Raw genomic sequence first — 22316 nt, 5'->3', positions numbered from 1 at the left:
ATCACTTCATGGGAAATAGATGGGGAAACTGTGGAAACAGTGGCAGACTTTATTTTTCTGGGCTCCAAAATCACTGCAGATGGTGACTGCAGCCATGAAATTAAAAGACACTTACTCCTTGGAAGGAAAGTTATGTCCAACCTAGATAGCATATTCAAAAGCAGAGATGTTACTCTGCCAACAAAGGTCCATCTAGTCAAGGCTATGGTTTTTCCTGTGGTCATGTATGGATGTGAAAGTTGGACTGTGAAGAAAGCTGAGTGCCAAAGAATTGATGCTTTTGAACTGTAGTGTTTGAGAAGACTCTTGAGAGTCCCTTGGACTGCAAGGAGATCCAACCAGTCCATTCTGAAGGAGATCAGCCCTGGGATTTCTTTGGAAGGAATGATGCTAAAGCTGAAACTCCAGTACTTTGGCCGCCTCATGCGAAGAGTTGACTCATTGGAAAAGACTCTGAAGCTGGGAGGGATTGGGGGCAGGAGAAGAAGGGGACGACAGAGGATGGGATGGCTGGATGGCATCACCGACTCGATGGACGTGAGTTTGAGTGGACTCTGGGAGTTGGTGATGGACAGGGAGGCCTGGCGTGCTGCAATTCATGCGGTCGCAAAGAGTCAGACACGACTGAGCAACTGAACTGAACTGAACTGAACATTATTCTAATTATGGTCTGTTAGTGAACAATGCCCATTCCAATTTGTTTTGTACAAGCCCAATTTTTTATGTATGTATTAGTCAAGAGAAGCACAATATATCTGCGTGGTTAGTTTAAAACAATGGCATAACTTTCAGTTAAATATGGCAGATTGTAAACATATATTTTTCTCTGCTTCTTTTCCAAATCCTAAAAAAATTGTCAGTAAAAGTATAAAGTGGCACAAGTCCACTCAGCCAAACAGAATAGTAAGATGACAGAAGATGAGTCTCTCAGCTCATGAGGAATGGATAAACAAAACAGGTCAGATCCATGCAATTGAATATTATTCAGCAATAAAAAATAATGAAATGCTACAAAGTGGGTGACCCTTGAGAACTTAAATATAAGTGAAAGGAGGCAGTCACAGAAGTCATATATTTTATGATTCCATTTATATGAAATACTCAGAAAAGGTAACTCCATAGTGACCAGAAGCAGATTGGTAGTTGCCAAGGGCTGGGGTGGGTGGGGCGGAATGAGGAGTGACTGTTGAACTGGTATGGAGTTTCTTTGAGGGATCATAAAAGTATTTTGGAACCAGATGGATATGGTGATTGCACGACACTGTTAGTGTACAAAATGCACTGAATTATCCACATTTAAATGTTTACTTTGATGTTATGTGAATTTCATCTCATTCTTTTAAAGATGACAATACCAGATGAGAGATGAATACAAAATCTGGAAATTGGCAAACAAATGGACAAATAACAACTGACTTAAAAAGTAGATGAAAACTTGTATGTGTGATAAAGGTCTCTTCTCTAGGAAAAATTAACAGCTGAGTAACTACCCACAAAGTCTTAGCACATTCTTGCCTGTCAACAAACTTTAGACAGAAATGATCTTGAGATGCCTCATTCTTAAATATGAATGAAACTGATAGCTAAGATCCACAACACATTTGAGGAAATATTATATCCATGAAATAAGAACACAATGCTATATTTTAAACAGTATTAGGAAAGAAAGAAGTTATGTTTGGAAATTAAATACTTGACCAGAGAAGCTAAAATTTCAAAAGACGTTTTAGAAAATATAATTGAGAAGACAGAAGATAGAACACAAAGACATCTGAGGAAAATAGGAGAGAGAAGGTAAGTCAAGAGTCAGTCCAACTAGTTAGTGTTCAAGAAAGAGAACAAAGATAGAGTGGTGAGGTCGGCTGAATAAAGACCCACAAAAATATCCACATCATCATTCCTGGAGTCTGTGAATGTTCCCTTATATGGGAACAGAGACTTTGCAAATGTGAGTCAATTCAAAATTTTGAAATGGATTATTTAGATTATCCAGATGAATCCTAAATGCAACCATGAATGTTCTTACTAGAGAGAGGCAAAAGAAGAGACACCCAAGAGGGACAGGTGACATGACCACAGAGGCAGAGACTGAAAACATGTGGCCAGAACCCAACAGATGGCTTATCCCCCTTTGCAGCTGGGGATATATGGGGTGATTTTTGTTTTTTTCTTTGGAGGAATTCTTTTGGTTTGTTTTGCTTACAGGTCTCCCCCTCTTTTTTTTCTTTTAATGCCATCAGTAGAAGAATTCCTGGAAAAGTTTAATACAATTTTTGTGCTGACTCTCTGAGCTTTTTACTACCCTTTAGATTATTCTATCACACAATTGTGTACAAACTCTTTTCTACACCACAAATCTATTATGACACCTACGATGCGCTAGATAGCTTCTGGTATTACAGAAGGTAAGGGTATAGCAGAGCAGCCTCCAAAATTGCTCAATACACTTAGAGATCCTAGCTTAAGGATAATCCTAAATATTTTCTAACTTATTGAATTACCACTGGCAAGCATTATCTACATGTTTTAATAATTTTTATTGGGAAACATGCTATAATAAAACTAGAAACATGTATTTTTCATACAATACAAATGAAATTATTCTTATAGTTAAATTAGGAACAATTGCCTATTTCAACAAATATAAAGAAATTGAAAAAAAATCTGTTTAGTCAGAGCCATTTCTGCACACAAACAAATGGAAAGAATCACTAGTAGCACTTATTAAATCTGTAGTTCATGAGCCACAGGCTCTAAAAATTTCTTTCTGATAGAGACAACAAAAACTCTTAAGCATGTATCCAAGGATTGTAATTCAATCTCTGCTGCTGCTGCTGCTGCTAAGTTGCTTCAGTCGTGTCCGACTCTGTGCGACCCCATAGACAGCAGCCCACCAGGCTCCGCCGTCCCTGGGATTCTCCAGGCAAGAACACTGGAATGGGCTGCCATTTCCTTCTCCAATGCAGGAAAGTGAAAAGTGAAAGTGAAGGTGCTCAGTCGTGTCCGACTCTTAGCGACCCCATGGACTGCAGCCTACCAGGCTCCTCCATCCATGGATTTTCCAGGCAAGAGTACTGGAGTGGGGTGCCATTGCCTTCTCCAAATTCAATCTCTATATGCCATAAACCCGAGTTGTGTGTGTAATTACACAGAAGGAATTACAGAGAGTATCAAAGACCTTTTACTCATGATGAAGGATGTGATCTTAGCTCACAGTCCTTTTCATGATATACAAGGTTTCATTGCTTCCAGGAGCTTGTACTCTCCTGTTTTATCATTCAGGAAGAAATTCTTTAAAAAAGAAAGAAAGAAAAACAAAACGAAGATACGCCAATTGAACTCCTGAATGAGCGATATCCAGAGTCTCTCCCATCCCATACAATTTCCTATATTAACTGGAGTTTGCAGGCACTCGGAACGGCTAGCATTTGATGGAATTTGGGTGGATACTCTTCATTGCAAAACAGAGTCTGCAAGCTAACAGAGTTAGAAAACATATGGAAAAGGAAATGTAGACTCACCAGAAGTCCCCATTTTACTCAATATGTATTTCTATTTGTACATATGCATTCCACCTTCTTCTAGAAAGAACTGAATGAATCCTTGACATTTCTCCATCTGTACCAAGCAAGCCATTCTTAGTTCTTTGCACAACCTGCAAATATTTACTTTTATCCTCAACCCAGAGAGAGAAATGCAACAAGATCTAAATCCTTGAGAAGTTCAATATTTTGGAAGAAAGTATTTTGTCTTTCTAAATTGAAAAAAAAAAATGCAGAGAATGGAAAAGTTTGGAGAGGTAGGGAGAATTGGAGATGGTGGCTGCTATAGTGAGAAGAGACTTTGATCAGGAAATAAGTAACAGTTATTATTAAGGTGGATACAAGATCCTTATAAATCTAATGTGTAGGACCTATTTCCGAATAAAATATATGGTAGATTCTACATATGATTATACCATAACTACATTCTTTTTTCCCAAAAAAAAGTGTTTTTTAAAAAAAGTTTCCTGAGAATTAGTAAAAATTTCTAAGACCTTAGACTTCCAAAGACTGTGGAAATGGTGGTGTTCAAGTCTGTATCTCTAAGGAGTGAAGGGAAATCAGATAATATATGGATTACAGATGGAGTAAAGAGAAAAATGCACTAAGATGGGATGAAATACAATCATTTTAAGGCAGGACAAGGAAAACCTTTACACATGAAATCCTCTCTCTGTTTGTTGGGGCATCCCCTTATTGTGCCATGTGTATCTGTGTTACACATTAACTAGATCCCCTTAGGAGACACAGGAAAGTCTACTCAACAAAAACAAAAGCAATTTCCTCCTGACACCAGCAGGGTAACTCCCTTGGAGATAATGTTCCTTTCTCAATCCTGTAAGGGGTCACAGTAACCCACTACTCACCTTGTAGGACTGTGCAGACTGTCAATACATTACTTTGATATGTACCCCTTTGTCTCAAAAACTCACGTAACTGTGCTTTGACTTCTAACAGGTGAAATGGTCCTCAGAGCTTTCTGAAAGACTGTCTCCGGATTATAAGTCTCAGGTTAGCACAAATAAAATTTGCCATTTCTTTCTTAGATTGACTGTGATTAATTTTTTTGTTGATGGGTGTATATGTATACATAATATACTGAGGAAAACTGTAAGGACCGGAGAAGGGTGCAGATATCTAGCAGCCACGAGCTGATGGTAGGATGTGCTAGGCTAGATGGGGGAAGAGGGGCTGTCCTCTCATCTGCTCTCAGGAGGCCTCTGTGACTGACCCATAGCCCTCTGATTGGGGCCTGGAACCTCAGACTAGAATATGTACTCCCTGTGGCCCATGACCTGAGAAAGCAACACATGTCAGATGAAAGAAAGTGTTGACTGGTTTCCTCTCCCTTTCAGTGAGTCCTGGGACTTTTGCTTTGTATGGGGTCAGGGTTTTTTTTTTTTTTTTTTTCTGCCTTTTTTACCACATTCAGTGAAATTCTGCATTTGAAAAAAAAAAATGATATCAATCAGGTAGAGGAACTCTAGGTACAGCTCACAGAATAGACTGGTTCTCAGTTTTTTCCCTTCTTCGCTTCCTTCCCATTTCTCTGATCATTGAAACAGAATGACATCAGGAATGGGAACACCAGGGAGAAATGAGGACATCTAGTCTAGGAGAATAGCTTGGAAAAGGCAAAGGGAAGAATGGGGACCAGGGTTCCTTTCCAAAGCTCGCATATCATTCACCTGTATGTGGCAGAGGAATCCAGAGTAACCCCAAACACCACAATTTAGGGGCCACAGAATGGCATGTTAGCAGAATTTAGAATACCTGAGGTGAACAGGTCCTCAACATGGCTTGTCGGCCATCATCCTATCTTAGGTGTCTGTGGGCCAAGACTCTCCGTTTTGTTAAAGCTGATCTGTGAGCAATGCTGAGCCCCTGAGAGCCTCTGACTAGGTTCTATTCCATCTGGATTAAGGGACGAGATCCCATAGAAAGGAACAGACATGTTCCTGAAGATATGTCTTTCTCCAGTAGAGGACCACTGTTTGAAGCATCAGTCAGGACCACATGCAGAAAACTGCTCTTCATTTGAATTTTCCAGGAAAGATCAGTAGAAAATATTTTCATCCCTTTAGCAATGAATAGCATGGAAAGAACCAGAGCACAATTAAATCAATGCAGAAAGTCACATAATTCATTAATGAATATCACATCAATCATCCTGTAATGAATGTCTTCTACTTACTTAGAAAGAGAAGACTGAATACTGGGTCGCAGTTTTTCATTTTGTTTTTTGGCATCAATGCAGAGGCGGGAAGAACAAAGTGGAGCTTCAGAAGGTAAGTTTCTACTATTCAATCTCCAGCTGTTACAGGGTTATCTTTCATCTCTTCTTTCCATGAGGTCCCAGGGCTACCATGGCTGACAACATCAGTTTCTAGAGTCTGTTCTTAAAAAATAAAGCCCTTCAAGGAGAGACTGTAGGAAGGAAAGCTTCAAGGAGAGACATGTAGGAAGGAAAGCACGACCTGACAGTCAGATCCTCCAGAGTTTCCATCAAAGAATAAATTTTAAAATAGCAGGAGGCATTTGTTTGAGGTTTCATCCTTGGAAGAAAGAGAAGGGACAGGAAGAGCTACAGCTCAAAAAATTAACAATGGCCACCTCTGTGCCCAGCCCAGGCCTACCAGATATTAGAGTTGCTTCTATGGGCCAAGGTAACATCCATCTATGGTCACATTCTAAGGAAGAAAGTGGCACTTGGGTGTAAAACTAACTCAAGGAAAGAGAGTTCCTCCTTGAGTGAACTGGAGGATCCAGCAGAGCCAAATATGCCAGTTGCTGCAATGACAGGACTCCTTTCTTCTTGGAGCAAAGGTAGGGCTGAGGACCACATCCTGCAGCCTAAGGGTCTAAATGCTCCAAGCATGATAATGCTGGTCACAGAGACCACACAGAATGACCATCTATGTTTGAAGCAACCCTGTTCCATGCTCCCCTGGAGTCTGTGTCCCTAGCTAAGCCTCGACAGCCTAAACCAGGGCTGCCCAGGCCAAATGCCATGTTCACCAGAGCCCCAGACTCCGTCTCTTGGGTGAACTAGCAAATTCTCCTCCAACCCCTACCTCTAGCAAAAGATTCTTCAAAGAAATGCAGTTAGAGAAAATGAATTAGTTCTCACATGACCACATCCTTATGAGGAAGAGGATGGTCTCTGTTTCTCCTAACCAGCAGTATTTATTCCCAACCCACCTTGTTTTTTTCCAAATGCAGAGTATTGGGGGAAACGTTTAGGGAATTTCCGGAATGGGCTTAGAGTAAAACAAAGGCCTTTGCTTCAACTCTTATTGAGAGCCAACTTTGGCTTCTCAAAGGTGACCAAGTTTAGGAAGGGAGTTCGACTGTGGCAATGCTCACCTACCACCATTCTGGGTTCCTTCCTTTGTACCCATGAAGATACTCAATTTTCAAGATTTGCAAGTATAATACTGCTATCATAAAAACATATATATACACACAAACACTCACTTTATAAGCATCCAGAGGTTTAAGCAATGAGAAAATTCACTGAAGGCCAAGCCTTTAGTTACACAAACATCAAAGGTTACACAGATGTCAAAGGACCAAGGATTACCTATTCAGCCTTCCAGAAACCTCATATCCTCTTAAAATTGAACCCGATGTTTGGGGGTCGTGAGGCCCTGGGTTCAGAGGGTAAGGAGAAATCCCAGTGACCTTGAGTCTTCTGGTGGAAAATAGCTTCCACCTGCCCTCAGGAGCCCTTTCCATTCTTGGTGGAGGCTGGGGAAATGAGCTCTGCTTCCCAGTTCCGAGTTTAGCCTTAATAAAAGGCTAAACTAACGTCAGCTCACCTGTCTCCAGGTTCTGCGGATTTCAGCTCAAGAGAAACATACTCAAAGTGAATTGTAAAAGGGGAAAATTAAAAAATAGAAAACCCAGAGAGATGTCCAACAACAATTATCAGAGAAATAGACAGAAGGAAGAAAACACTAAAATATATAGGATTTTTTTCAAATCCACCTATAAAATAATGACAAATTTTCAGAAAAGGGGCAGAGAAGTTGATGTTCAATGTTATGAAGGAGAGGAAGGAGGAAACACAGTAAAACTGTGTTTTAAAGATCTCTTTAGATGATGTCTTCTGGCCAGGAATTGCTAAGGTAACGAGCCAACTGTAAACATACTAGCAGAAACAGTTTCTAAAGAAAAACTGACTCATAAATAAGACAGGGACTGGAAAAAGCAAAAGAAATATAACTACCTAGGCTCCCCCCCTTCTTTGTTGCACTTTTCTTCTAGTTCCAGAAGCAAAACAAGAACTGCTATTTTAATCAAGTTCCTGCCTGTTAAAGCCTTACAACCTTCACCAGAGCTTAAAACATCCTCCAAAACATTTGGCCTTTATAAGGGCTTCAGATGGACTATAAAGCAAAACATGTGTCCTATTTCACTCAATCACAACTCACAGGGGCCTCTTAATGGGCACTAAATCATAGTATCTTGGGAACTTCTGATTGCAAGCCATTTCTTCACCTGGCCTGGGGCAGGGGCAGGGTGCCCACACCCCGCCTCCTCCACCTACTTGCTCCTTTTCAGTATTTCAGGGGATGTGACATCTTCATTCTCCACTTGGAGATAAAGCATTTCTTCTGTTAGGACCCACTGCAAACAGATTCTCTGAAATGCTTGTCTTCTGCTCTTAATACGCTAATATTTCTTATTAGTGAGTTTCTCTACACTCTCAGAGAAAGAGTTTTCCCATCAGGAAAGAAGGAAGCTGTGAATAATGTGGCTGAAGATTTTGGAAAGAACATGGAAACTGGAGGCCAAAATACGCCTGCAAATAAATGCGTTGGGATTACTTTTTGTTCCCTAGACATCTGGCATTCACGCCTCTTCCATTCCAGGATTTCTCATCTCACTCCATACTGTATTGTTCTATTTATTCATATTTCTTCCATCCAAATGTGAGTACCCGATGTCCACAGTGAATACATGTAACATGAGCACTGATGTGCCTAATGAAGAGAACTTAACATTCCTTTATTACAGCAAGGAAATGACTGTATGAGCTTTGCTAAGTAGTTTTGGTTTCTAGAGATGGAAAGGATAACTCAGGTTGGAGTAGAAATCCTTTTATCGGGGCCAGATACCAGAAAGATCCATTGGTTACCCAAACAAAGAGACACATTAGAGTTCTGTCTGGGAACATGGAGGCAGCCTTTTGGACTGAACTAGACCTCAAGCTCTGCCTCTTCAGACCAAGGGACCACTATACTCTCCTTAAATGACTGATACCCTAGACTTGCCTCCTGCTTTACTTGAAAAGGCAATGGCACCCCACTCCAGTTCTCTTTTTTTTTTTAAACTTTAAAATATTGTATTAGTTTTGCCAAATATCGAAATGAATCCGCCACAGGTATACATGTGTTCCCCATCCTGAACCCTCCTCCCTCTTCCCTCCCCATATCATCCCTCTGGGTCATCCCAGTGCACCAGCCCCAAGCATCCAGTATTGTGCATCGAACCTGGACTGGCAACTCGTTTCTTACATGATATTATACATGTTTCAATGCCATTCTCCCAAATCTTCCCACCCTCTCCTTCTCCCACAGAGTCCATAAGACTGTTCTATACATCAGTGTCTCTTTTGCTGTCTCGTACACAGGGTTATTGTTACCATCTTTCTAAATTCCATATATATGCGTTAGTATACTGTATTGGTGTTTTTCCTTCTGGCTTACTTCTCTCTGTATAATAGGTTCCAGTTTCATCCACCTCATTAGAACTGATTCAAATGTATTCTTTTTAATGGCTGAGTAATACTCCATTGTGTATATGTACCACGGCTTTCTTATCCATTCATCTGCTGGTGGACATCTAGGTTGCTTCCATGTCCTGGCTATTATAAACAGTGCTGCGATGAACATTGGGGTTCACGTGTCTCTTTCCCTTCTGGTTTCCTCAGTGTGTATGCCCAGCAGTGGGATTGCTGGATCATAAGGCAGTTCTATTTCCAGTTTTTTAAGGAATCTCCACACTGTTCTCCATAGTGGCTGTACTAGTTTGCATTCCCACCAACAGTGTAAGAGGGTTCCCTTTTCTCCACACCCTCTCCAGCATTTATTATTTGTAGACTTTTGGATCGCAGCCATTCTGACTGGTGTGAAATGGTACCTCATAGTGGTTTTGATTTGCATTTCTCTGATAATGAGTGACGTTGAGCATCTTTTCATGTGTTTGTTAGCCATCTGTATGTCTTCTTTGGAGAAATGTCTATTTAGTTCTTTGGCCCATTTTTTGATTGGGTCATTTATTTTTCTGGAGTTGAGCTGTAGGAGTTGCTTGTATATTTTTGAGATTAGTTGTTTGTCAGTTGCTTCATTTGCTATTATTTTCTCCCATTCTGAAGGCTGCCTTTTCACCTTGCTAATAGTTTGCTTTGTTGTGCAGAAGCTTTTAAGTTTAATTAGGTCCCATTTGTTTATTTTTCTTTTATTTCCAATATTCTGGGAGGTGGGTCATAGAGGATCCTGTTGTGATATATGTCGGAGAGTGTTTTGCCTATGTTCTCCTCTAGGAGTTTTATAGTTTCTGGTCTTGCGTTGAGATCTTTAATCCATTTTGAGTTTATTTTTGTGTATGGTGTTAGAAAGTGTTCTAGTTTCATTCTTTTACAAGTGGTTGACCAGTTTTCCCAGCACCACTTGTTAAAGAGATTGTCTTTAATCCATTGTATATTCTTGCCTCCTTTGTCAAAGATAAGGTGTCCATATATGCATGGATTTATCTCTGGGCTTTCTATTTTGTTCCATTGATCTATATTGCTGTCTTTGTGCCAGTACCATACTGTCTTGATAACTGTGGCTTTGTAGTAGAGCCTGAAGTCAGGTAGGTTGATCCCTCCAGTTCCATTCTTCTTCCTCAAGATAGCTTTGGCTATTCGAGGTTTTTTGTATTTCCATACAAATTGTGAAATTATTTGTTCTAGCTCTGTGAAGAATACCGTTGGTAGCCTGATAGGGATTGCACTGAATCTATAAATTGCTTTGGGTAGTATACTCATTTTCACTATATTAATTCTTCCAATCTATGAACATGGTATATTTCTCCATCTATTAGTGTCCTCTTTGATTTCTTTCACCAGTGTTTTATAGTTTTCTATATATAGGTCTTTAGTTTCTTTAGGTAGATATATTCCTAAGTATTTTATTCTTTCCGTTGCAATGGTGAATGGAATTGTTTCCTTAATTTCTCTTTCTGTTTTCTCATTATTAGTGTATAGGAATGCAAGGGATTTCTGTGTGTTGATTTTATATCCTGCAACTTTACTATAATCATTGATTAGTTCTAGTAATTTTCTGGTGGAGTCTTTAGGGTTTTCTATGTAGAGGATCATGTCATCTGCAAATAGTGAGAGTTTTACTTCTTTTCCAATTTGGATTCCTTTTATTTCTTTTTCTGCTCTAATTGCTGTGGCCAGAACTTCCAAAACTATGTTGAATAGTAATGGTGAGAGTGGGCACCCTTGTCTTGTTCCTGACTTTAGAGGGAATGCTTTCAATTTTTCACCATTGAGGATAATGTTTGCTGTGGGTTTGTCATATATAGCTTTTATTATGTTGAGGTATGTTCCTTCTATTCCTGCTTTCTGGAGAGTTTTTATCATAAATGGATGTTGAGTTTTGTCAAAGGCTTTCTCTGCATCTATTGAGATAATCATATGGTTTTTTTTTTCAATTTGTTAATGTGGTATATTACATTGATTGATTTGAGGATATTGAAGAATCCTTGCATCCCTGGGATAAAGCCCACTTGGTCATGGTGTATGATCTTTTTAATGTGTTGTTGGATTCTGATCGCTAGAATTTTGTTAAGGATTTTTGCATCTATGTTCATCAGTGATATTGGCCTGTAGTTGTCTTTTTTTGTGGCATCTTTGTCAGGTTTTGGTATTAGGGTGATGGTGGCCTCATAGAATGAGTTTGGAAGTTTACCTTCCTCTACAATTTTCTGGAAGAGTTTGAGCAGGATAGGTGTTAGCTCTTCTCTAAATTTTTGGTAGAATTCAGCTGTGAAGCCGTCTGGACCTGGGCTTTTGTTTGCTGGAAGATTTTTGATTACAGTTTCAATTTCCATGCTTGTGATGGGTCTGTTAAGATTTTCTATTTCTTCCTGGTCCAGTTTTGGAAAGTTGTACTTTTCTAAGAATTTGTCCATTTCTTCCACATTGTCCATTTTATTGGCATATAATTGTTGATAGTAGTCTCTTATGATCCTTTGTATTTCTGTGTTGTCTGTTGTGATCTCTCCGTTTTCATTTCTTATTTTATTGATTTGATTTATCTCCCTTTGTTTCTTGATGAGAAATGGTTTGTCAATTTTATTTATCCTTTCAAAGAACCAGCTTTTGGCTTTGTTGATTTTTGCTATGGTCTCTTTTGTTTCTTTTGCATTTATTTCTGCCCTAATTTTTAAGATTTCTTTCCTTCTACTAACCCTGGGGTTCTTCATTTCTTCCTTTTCTAGTTGCTTTAGGTGTAGAGTTAAGTTATTTATTTGACTTTTTTCTTGTTTCTTGAGGTATGCCTATATTGCTATGAACTTTCCCCTTAGGACTGCTTTTACAGTGTCCCACAGGTTTTGGGTTGTTGTGTTTTCATTTTCATTCATTTCTATGCAAATTTTGATTTCTTTTTTGATTTCTTCTGTGATTTGTTGGTTATTCAGCAGCGTGTTGTTCAGCCTCCATATGTTGGAACTTTTAATAGTTTTTCTCCTGTAATTGAGATCTAATCTTACTGCATTGTGGTCAGAAAAGATGCTTGGAATGATTTCTATTTTTTTGAATTTACCAAGGCTAGATTTATGGCCCAGGATGTGATCTACCCTGGAGAAGGTTCCATGTGCACTTGAGAAAAAGGTGAAATTCATTGTTTTGGGATGAAATGTCCTATAGATATCAATTAGGTCTAACTGGTCTATTGTATCGTTTAAAGTTTGTGTTTCCTTGTTAATTTTCTGTTTAGTTGACCTATCCATAGGTGTGAGTGGGGTATTAAAGTCTCCCACTATTATTGTGTTATTATTAATTTCTCCTTTCATACTTGTTAGCATTTGTCTTACATATTGCGGTGCTCCCATGTTGGCTGCATATATATTTATAATTGTTACATCTTCTTCTTGGATTGATCCTTTGATCATTATGTAGTGACCATCTTTGTCTCTTTTCACAGCCTTTGTTTTAAAGTCTATTTTATCTGATATGAGTATTGCTACTCCTGCTTTCTTTTGGTCCCTATTTGCATGGAAAATCTTTTTCCAGCCCTTCACTTTCAGTCTGTATGTGTCCCCTGTTTTGAGGTCGGTCTCTTGTAGACAACATATGTAGGGGTCTTGTTTTTGTATCCTTTCAGCCAGTCTTTGTCTTTTGGTTGGGGCATTCAACCCATTTACGTTTAAGGTAATTACTGATAAGTATGATCCCATTGCCATTTACTTTATTGTTTTGGGTTCGAATTTATACACCATTTTTGTGTTTCCTGTCTAGAGAATATCCTTTAGTATTTGTTGGAGAGCTGGTTTGGTGGTGCTGAATTCTCTCAGCTTTTGCTTGTCTGAAAAGCTTTTGATTTCTCCTTCAATATTTGAATGAGATCCTTGCTGGGTACAATAATCTGGGCTGTAGGTTATTTTCTTTCATCATTTTAAGTGTGTCTTGCCATTCCCTCCTGGCTTGAAGAGTTTCTATTGAAAGATAAGCTGTTATCCTTATGGGAATTCCCTTGTGTGTTATTTGTTGTTTTTCCCTTGCTGCTTTTAATATTTGTTCTTTGTGTTTGATCTTTGTTAATTTGATTAACATGTGTCTTGGGGTGTTTCGCCTTGGGTTTATCCTGTTTGGAACTCTCTGGGTTTCTTGGACTTGGGTGATTATTTCCTTCCCCATTTTAGGGAAGTTTTCAACTATTATCTCCTCAAGTATTTTCTCATGGTCTTTCTTTTTGTCTTCTTCTTCTGGGACCCCTATGATTCGAATGTTGTAGCCTTTAATATTGTCCTGGAGGTCTCTGAGATTGTCCTCATTTCTTTTAATTCATTTTTCTTTTATCCTCTCTGATTCATTTATTTCTACCATTCTATCTTCTAATTCACTAATCCTATCTTCTGCCTCTGTTATTCTACTATTTGTTGCCTCCAGAGTGTTTTTAATTTCATTTATTGCATTATTCATTATATATTGACTCTTTTTTATTTCTTCTAGGTCCTTGTTAAACCTTTCTTGCATCTTCTCAATCCTTGTCTCCAGGCTATTTATCTGTGATTCCATTTTGATTTCAAGATTTTGGATCAATTTCACTATCATTATTCGGAATTCTTTATCAGGTAGATTCCCTATCTCTTCCTCTTTTGTTTGGTTTGGTGGGCATTTATCCTGTTCCTTTATCTGCTGGGTATTCCTCTGTCTCTTCATCTTATTTAAATTGCTGAGTTTGGGGTGTCCTCTCTGTATTCTGGCAGTTTGTGGAGTTCTCTTTATTGTGGCGTTTCCTTGCTGTGTGTGGGTTTGTACAGGTGGCTTGTCAAGGTTTCTTGGTTAGGGAAGCTTGTGTCAGTGTTCTGGTGGTGGAGCTGTATTTCTTTTCTCTGGAGTGCAACGAAGTGTCCAGTAATAAGTTATGAGATGTCTATGGTTTTGGGGTGACTTTGGGTAGCCTGTATCTTGGAGCTCAGGGCTGTGTTCCTTTGTTGCTGGAGAATTTGCTTGGAGAATGTCTTGCCCTGGAACTTGTTGGCCCTTGTGTGGTGCTTGGTTTCAGTGTAGGTATGGAGGCGTTTGATGAGCTCCTGTCAATTAATGTTCCTTGGAGTCAGGAGTTCCCTGGAGTCAGGGTTTGGACTTAAGCCTCCTGCTTCCAGTTATCGGTCTTATTTTTACAGTAGTTTCAAAACTTCTCCTTCTATACAGCACCATTGATAAAACATCTACATTAAAGATGAAAAGTTTCTCTACCATGAGGGTCACCCAGAGAGGTTCACAGCATTACATGGAGAAGAGAAGAGGGAGGAGGGAGTTAGAGGTGACCCGAATGAGATGAGGTGGAATCAATAGAGGAGAGAGTGGGCTAGCCAGTAATCACTTCCTTATGTGCACTCCACAACTGGACTGCTCAGAGATGTTCACGGCCACTCCAGTTCTCTTGCCTGGAAAATCCCATGGACGGAGGAACCTGGTAGGCTGCAGTCCATGGGGTCGCTGGGAGTCGGACACGACTGAGCAACTTCCCTTTCACTTTTCACTCTCATGCATTGGAGAAGGACATGGCAACCCACTCCAGTGTTCTTGCCTGGAGAATCCCAGGGACAGGGGAACCTGGTGGGCTGCCATCTCTGGGGTCGCACAGAGTTGGACACGACTGAAGCGACTTAGCAGCAGCAGCAGACCTCAAGCTCTGCCTCTTCAGACCAAGGGACCATTATACTTTCCTTAAATGACTGATATCCTAGACTTGCCTCCTGCTTTAGTTGAAAAACAGAAACCAACACACAAACCTTCCAACATGCCTTTACCCTCAAATCCCCAGCCTGTTCAAGACTGTGTTTCCCCCTTTGTCATTGCTTCCTGTTAAGAGAGACTATTGAAGGCCACTTCAGATGGTGGTCCAGGATCCCACACTCTCTCTCCCTCTCAGGGAACTTCATTTTTTCACCTTGCAGCTCCCCATCCAGCAGTATACTCCTCTTTTCTTTCTATGGGATCATTCCCATTGGCATCTACATGCTCCAGTGAGTTCAAAACACATATGAAACAAACTGCCCTTAACCACATAGTCCCCTAAGTATTGGGCCAGCCAAAAAGTTTGTTTGGGTTATACATCAGCTGTTCTCCTTCTCAGTCAAGGCTCTCAGAAATGTTGCCTACAAACCTTTTCAACTTATTCTTTAGCCCTCCCCAAAATAGCAAAAGTCACCAAAGCTTTCCATTCTGTCTAGTTGAATGAACAATTGTCTTCATAAAAAGATCACTTCTTCCTTCATGAATCACTGTCCTTTGCTTCCTCCCACTTTCTTCTGTTCTCTTCCCACCTCTGTGGTTCATCCTCTCTCCTGTGCTGGTGCCACCTCCTCCATCCTAACCCTATAATTGCTGGAGTGGCTCCACCCTCTGACCTCTTCTCCTCTAAAACCATCCTCTATGAGCAGGTGATTCCATCCAGTTTCTTCACTTTAAGTAAATATGCTGGAAAAAGGTGAAAGTGAAAGTTGCTCAGTCGTGTCCAACTCTTTGCGACCCCAAGGACTATACAGTCCATGAAATTCTCCAGGCCAGAATACTTGAATGCATAGTCTTTCCCTTCTCTAGGGGATCTTCCCAACCCACGGATTGAACCCAGGGCTCCCACATTGCAGGTGGATTCTTTACCAGCTGAGCCACAAGGGAAGGCCAAATAAATATGCTAGTGACTCCTAAATTTCTATCTCTAGTCCTGATCTTCTGGACTCCAGAGACGTCATTTAACATTTCCACTGGTCTGTCTAGGAGAAATCTCAAACTTGAAATATACAAAATAGAACTCCTGATTGTCCAATTCTTCCCCCAACACTTGCCCAAGCAAGGCACTCCCCAGGCTTTTTCATTTCAGCAAATTCTTCCCAATCTTCCCAGTTTTTCAAGCCTGAAAACTGAGTCATCCTTTCTTTCAGCTTCCCATATCTTACTCAACACCATATCACATTGATTTAATAACCAAAACCTATTTCAAATCTGTTCAATTCTTTCCATCTTACAACCTGTAAATAACCTTTCTGCATCCAGTCCTGTCTCATCCAATCCACCTTTCACAAATCAGTCAGGCTTATCTTTTTAAAAATGTATCTGACTTTGCCACTCCCCTGCTTCCCATTGCATTCTGTATAGAATACAAATTTCTTAACATGACCACAAGGCCTTTGTAGTATGGTCCCATCTATCATCTGCTTGACTCCTGCACTCCAACTCCAAGGGGTAAGCTGGAGCCTGTGGACTGACTGCCCGTTTCCATCTAGCATGCCTCCCTGCATCCCATGTTGGGAAAGCTAAGAACTTCAGTTCCTGGATCGCCTTGCAGCTAGAAACCAGCATGTGATTTCCTTCTGCCAATCACAAGCACTTGTAAAAGACGACCTGGGAGCCCAGTTAAGCAGGAGAGAGGCAGAAAATGAGGCATCTCTTTTGCTGGTACAAAACTGGGCCAGAATCAGCTCCGTTCTGCAGTTACTGGTTTCCAGATCTGATTTCCTGCAGCAGCAACAGTTTTCCTAGTCATAGAAGTAATGCCGTGGTTCAATGAGTAAGAGGTTGTCTCCAGAATCTTGGTCTAGACTTTCACCCAAAGAGCTTCCCTTCCAGCTCCTTCAGTGATTTTGTAAACCCCTGAGTACCTGGTAAATCTTTTCTTCCTCAAACTAGCTGAAGTGGTTTCTGTTGTCTGCAACTGAGCCCTAGCAGATGGACTGACCAACTTTTTATTATTTGGTTGAATCAAAATCACGGCTTAGAATGTGAGTTTGTAATCATCCTGGCTGAATCTGAACCCTTGTTCCAGGACCTACATACTATATGATCTTGGATAAGTTACTTCATTTCTTTAGCCTCAGTTTTCTCATTTGTAGAGCAGGAATAAAAATAGCATCTATCCCAGACAGTGTTTGAGGTTAAGATGAGATAATACTTGTAAAGCATTTGGTATAGTCGGTTGGCACACAAAGAGCTCACTAAGTGCTAGCTTTATAATGACTATAATTAAGTATTATTAGTATTTCTTTACACGAGGGCTTCAAATTTGCTCTTTTATATGCCTAGATTGTGCAGCCTGCTCTGCATTCAATTGACTCCCACTGATGAGTTTCAAGTTTCAGCTTATACATCACTTATTCAAAAGTTACCTCCTCTTTCTTTTAATTATGCCTATCCTCTGTTTTCCCTCCAAACGGCACTTTTCCCTCTTGGATGCTTATGGATTCGATCCTAATCTCTCCCCCAGGGAAACACAAGTTCCAGGAAGGCAGAAGTAATCGGCACCCAGCATTTTGCTTAACATACCAATGAGCTCCATAAAACTTTCTCAAATGTGACCAGTGAGTGACCCATTCATCTGGGTGCAAATGTCACAGAAGTTGCTGAACGTGTGCAGAGCTGTCACCAATAAATTCTAAGAGAGGGAGCCAAGCCCTGCTTTGGCATAAAATAGCCCAGTTATGTGTTTGGGAGATTATCTGTAAGTTTTCTTTATAATATAAAGTTACATATTGATAGCACTCTACAAGTTTCCAAGCCCTTTTAGATATATTAAATATATATATATATATATATATATATATATATTAATTTTAATCCTCACAGTAACCCACTTGTCTTTGTATCCCATCTTACAGAAAAGGAAATATAGACTTCAAGGTGTCCACACCATGCCCTGCATCACATAGCTATGAACCAACACGTTTCACAAATCACTGACTGGTAGACATGAGTTCCAACCCTGGCTTTGCCACTTTTTTGCTGTGTGGACTTGAGTAAATTGCTCAGCCTCTCTGAGATGACTTCCTCATCTTTGAAAACGTAATAATAGTATGTGTGTTGTTGGGAAGATTAAATATATAATAACTGAGATATGTAACCAGATAAGTAACAGACAACCCAGATGTTATTACCACCAGCAGCAACATCATTGTTAAATCGTTCCATTTTACTGAGCAAGATGGTAAATCAGACTTCTCAATCAGACCGTTGGATTCTTGACCAATGAAACCTTTGAATTACATATGAATCAAAGCTGCAGCATGAATTCCACCCTCCATTATATTAAATGAGAGATTTAAGAGCTGACATATCAGCCACGGATGCACAAATTAACAATCATACGAGCTTGTTCCATCTCAGCAATCAGAGTGTAACTCCTTGATTGCAGAAACTAGAGCTTCCTTTTTCTAGAGTGCTTTGGATGTAAGTTTTATTATGTATCAGTGGATGAGTAGGAAGCAAAAAAAAAAAAAAAATACCAGCTACAGACAGGAAGTCCAAAGTGCTTCAAGAAACTGAAACTGATATTTCAGAACAAATTCTGCAAAGTAGATGATCCAAATCAGCCAAAGGTTCCTGGCCCTATGCTCAGAACTTTTCTAAACTTTAGACCAAAAAAACCAAACAGTCTTACATCCTGTTTCTGGGAAGGAATCAACCCTCTGATGAGCAGACTGTTAGGCCGAGTGCCACAAACAATAGTCATGGATTTTGCTGTTGTTCCAGCTGACCTGGTTTGGCCATGGTGGAGCAGGTATGACTATGTCACAGGGAATCAATGAAGTGAAGACAGATGGTAATAATTAGGAGAGCGGGTGACAGACCTGAGTACTGACGTTTATGTTTTCAGCATCCTTTAGATGCTATCGGCTAAAACCACAGCTAAATTGCCCACAACCAGTGCTGTTCAAAGGGATTATAAGGGTTCCCAGCTCTTGCTCAGGGCTATGACCTCAACATCTTGAATACCCATAATATTAATAAAGATCCCTGGTTTTAATCCTATGAGAATGACCACATCATTTCCTGTTTCCAATGCAACTAAACACAATGAATGGGATTCAGACCTCTGGCTCTCCCAGGACAAAGCAGATCTCATATGTTGACTGACTGTCTTACTGAGGACCCAGGCTACTGCACATCCCCCCTGAGAAGGGAAAACTCCTTCATCACAGTAGAAAGGCTGCTCAGATATGGTGAGGTGCTAAAAAGCAGTAAGTGTGTGCCCAAACCATACATGACAAGAAACCAAGCTTATTAGTAAATCAGTCTCTCCAGTACTGCTCCAGAACTTCATGTCTTAATCATAAAAATAACAGCTGCTATGCCGGGAAAACAGCTAATATGTCTTAAAACAATACAGCCAATATTTATCTAACACTTAACTTTTGCCAAGCACTGTGCTAGATTTCAGAGAAAATTAACTCCTCAATCTTTATCACAGCCAGGTGAAGTAGGTATCATAATTATCCCCATTTCACAGATGATAAATACAGGCTCAGAGCAGTTAAGTCACTTCTATGAGGTCACACAGCTTGTTAGTAGCAAAAAGAACACTCAAACTCAGGAAAAACTGACCTGAAAGCCATCTTTAGTGTAGCTCTATGCAAGGTCTCTTCACACCTCTGGGCAGCTGCCCCTAAAGTCAGCACTAAGAAGATAATATTCCTCTTTTCCTTTCATCCTTCAGGTATCAACTTAGAAGTCCCCTCCTCAAGGAGTCTTCTTGATTTCCTACTTGCTTTGGGTACCTAATGTACCCCTACAGTGTAAATAAGCAGGACCCTATGGGGCTTTTCCAGGACAGAGCCCTCCCCCACATCCTCTGCTGTAGCTCCTCTCTGAAGCACTAGTTAATAGTATCTGATGCACATTTCCTGAGTTCTTTTACAGATGCTAAAACCATCACCAAAGGCAAGAAATTAACTGCTTGATGACCACAGGCACATAGTTCCTAGACCTAAGGTTTGATAATGTTAGCCCCTGTGATACTGCTCTATTCCCTCATCATCAATCAGAGAAATGTTCGCGAGTTGATCACCTACCCTAGGAGACACCCTCCCTCACCTAGTCTTTAAAAATGCTCTTCTGAAACCACACTAGCTGCCCTGGACTCCTTGCTTGGCACTTGCTATAAAAGCTGCACTTTCCTTCACCACACCCTGGTGTCAGTAGATGGACTCAACCGCACGTGGGTGAGCAAACCCAAGCTTGGTTTGGCAACAGTAGCCCTTAATACCTCTTCTTCACAGCACCTCCTGTAACATCGGATCCCTTCTACTAGACTGGGGCTATGGGGAGGGCAGGGGCCAGGTGCGTCTTGTTCATGATTAGAACCCCAGTGGGCAAGCGAATGTCTGGCACCTACCTCATAGGCATCCGAGATATTTGTGGGATTTATGGATTCATGAATAATATTTCCATGGTGCTTCGTTTCATATTTTCATAGTGCTTCTGCCCAGAATTTCCTCTGTCCTGGGGATCAGAAAAGCAGGTGAACCTGAGGGCATGTTTTTTTGAAAATGCTGTAAATCCTCAAACAACACTGATCCTTTGATTTTAAAGGAGCTCAAATTTCTCTGTGGTATGTAAAAGCCAGGTATGTCAAACATATCACAAGGCAATCACTTTTTAGCTCTCTTGTAGTGGTCAGAGAGAAAGGAAGTTTGGTGTGCTAACACACATTCACGAAGGTAAATCTTTAGGATATTAAGTCATGTTATTGTCAGCAACAGTCATTGCATTAAAGGACAGCTCTTGGGAAAAGCATGGTCTTGCCTCTTTAACCACTAACCAGGACCAATTCCAGGATGTGTGGGATGCAGTTAAAAATGAAAATGTGGGTTCCCTAGTTCAAAAATATTAATAATTTCAAGACAGCGACAACACAGCATTAAATTAAGTTCAGGTTTCTGGTCAGATTCACAGGCTGTCCATCCACAAAGTCAATCCTGTGATTGACATCTTCAGAACTCTTAAGTTTTTGATTATTTCTTTTATTTCACCATACTCTCAAGATTGCATGAGGTAGATACTTACACAAACTAGACATTTATGCATCAAACAAAGAAAGTTCTTGCTCTACGTGAATAGTGGAAAGGGACTAACAGAAGGCCCGGAAGAGGAAGAGAGAAAAAGGATGGAGAGGCGGAGCCAGAGATACCTGTACCACTCTGACCAATCCCCAAGGAGGGGTGGGCAACACAAAGGCAGAGGTCCAAACTATTATGTATGGTATAAACTACAAGGATATATTGTACAGCACAGGGAAGGTAGCCAATATTTTATAACAACTATAAATGGAGTATATAACCTTTAAAAATTGTGAATCACTGTATTGTATACTTGTAACTTAAATAATACTGTACATTAACTATACTTCCATTTTAAATATACTAAGAAAATATAACTCAGCTGGACCTTTCTTTTTTTTGACCTTTGATAGGGGAAGAGGGATTGAGGTAGAGTAAATGGTTTCAGATTGTGTAAACCCAAGGAAATAATTATCAGCCCAGCACTGAGGATGATAAATATTATTAATCTACTCTCTCTGTTTCTCGTGAAGCAAGACTATTGAAAGTCACAAATAGTCTCTCCCAGTAGTTGCACCATAACTTTTTCAGCCTGTGATCTGATTGAACTTCAACCCCCAACAGCACACCGCAGCCACCCTCGCAAGTGGTGTGGGTGTTTGAGGATCGGAGTAAACCTCTGCACAAACCTCTCTCTCCTCCAACAAGACTATAAAAAGTAGGTCCTGAGCAGAGCCCAGGAGAGAATTCATCCTTTCCAGGGCACTGCACTTTTAATTAAAGGCTCTAGTTGGCAGGAGAAGCCTTTAAGTACTTGAAAAAAAAAAGAAATATTTCAAAACAAGGTTCAGTCTCATTTGTGATGAGATTTACACAGACTCTTAAGGTTTAACCAAAGAGCAGTCATTAATTAAACTCAAGTAATAAAAAAAAAAACCTCACGCTATATTATCCAAGGTCTCTAAACACAGGCATTGGCCTAGAATATGGTGTCCATAAGGGGGATCAGAATCAACCATCCACTAAAGTGTTGCTTTCTCACCTACAGTGTGAATTCAGAGAAGAAATATGAGACTCCTTTTTTCTTAGGTTTTGTTTTTTTTTCTGAGACTACTTTTTTAATTGCAAAGAGTTACTGTTAGATTATAGGTTAAAAAATAATTAGGAATGGGGAAAAAAAACACAAAGATTAAAACCCTAGTTTCACTGCTT

General features: G+C 40.1%; 1 protein-coding gene across 2 annotated transcripts in view; it reads right to left on the bottom strand.

Annotated features, from left to right (window-relative positions):
- FREM1 (FRAS1 related extracellular matrix 1) overlaps nt 1-20547 on the bottom strand; it is a 222435-nt gene extending 201888 nt beyond the window's left edge. The window contains exon 1 of one of the 2 annotated variants that reach the window (XM_086415068.1): nt 20441-20547. The gene's annotated coding sequence lies outside the window, so the exon portion shown is untranslated. Of the gene's footprint in view, nt 1-19650; nt 19831-20440 lie in introns of those variants that run through there. The other variant, XM_086415067.1, reaches the window with a different exon arrangement.
- Nucleotides 20548-22316: the final 1769 nt, after the last annotated feature.

Source organism: Bos grunniens, chromosome 8 (genome assembly GCF_055505025.1).
Source record: "Bos grunniens cultivar Pamir isolate PY7600 chromosome 8, Bosgru_T2T1.0, whole genome shotgun sequence".
NCBI lineage: Eukaryota > Metazoa > Chordata > Mammalia > Artiodactyla > Bovidae > Bos > Bos grunniens.
This window is presented reverse-complemented; position numbering and strand designations above follow the sequence as displayed.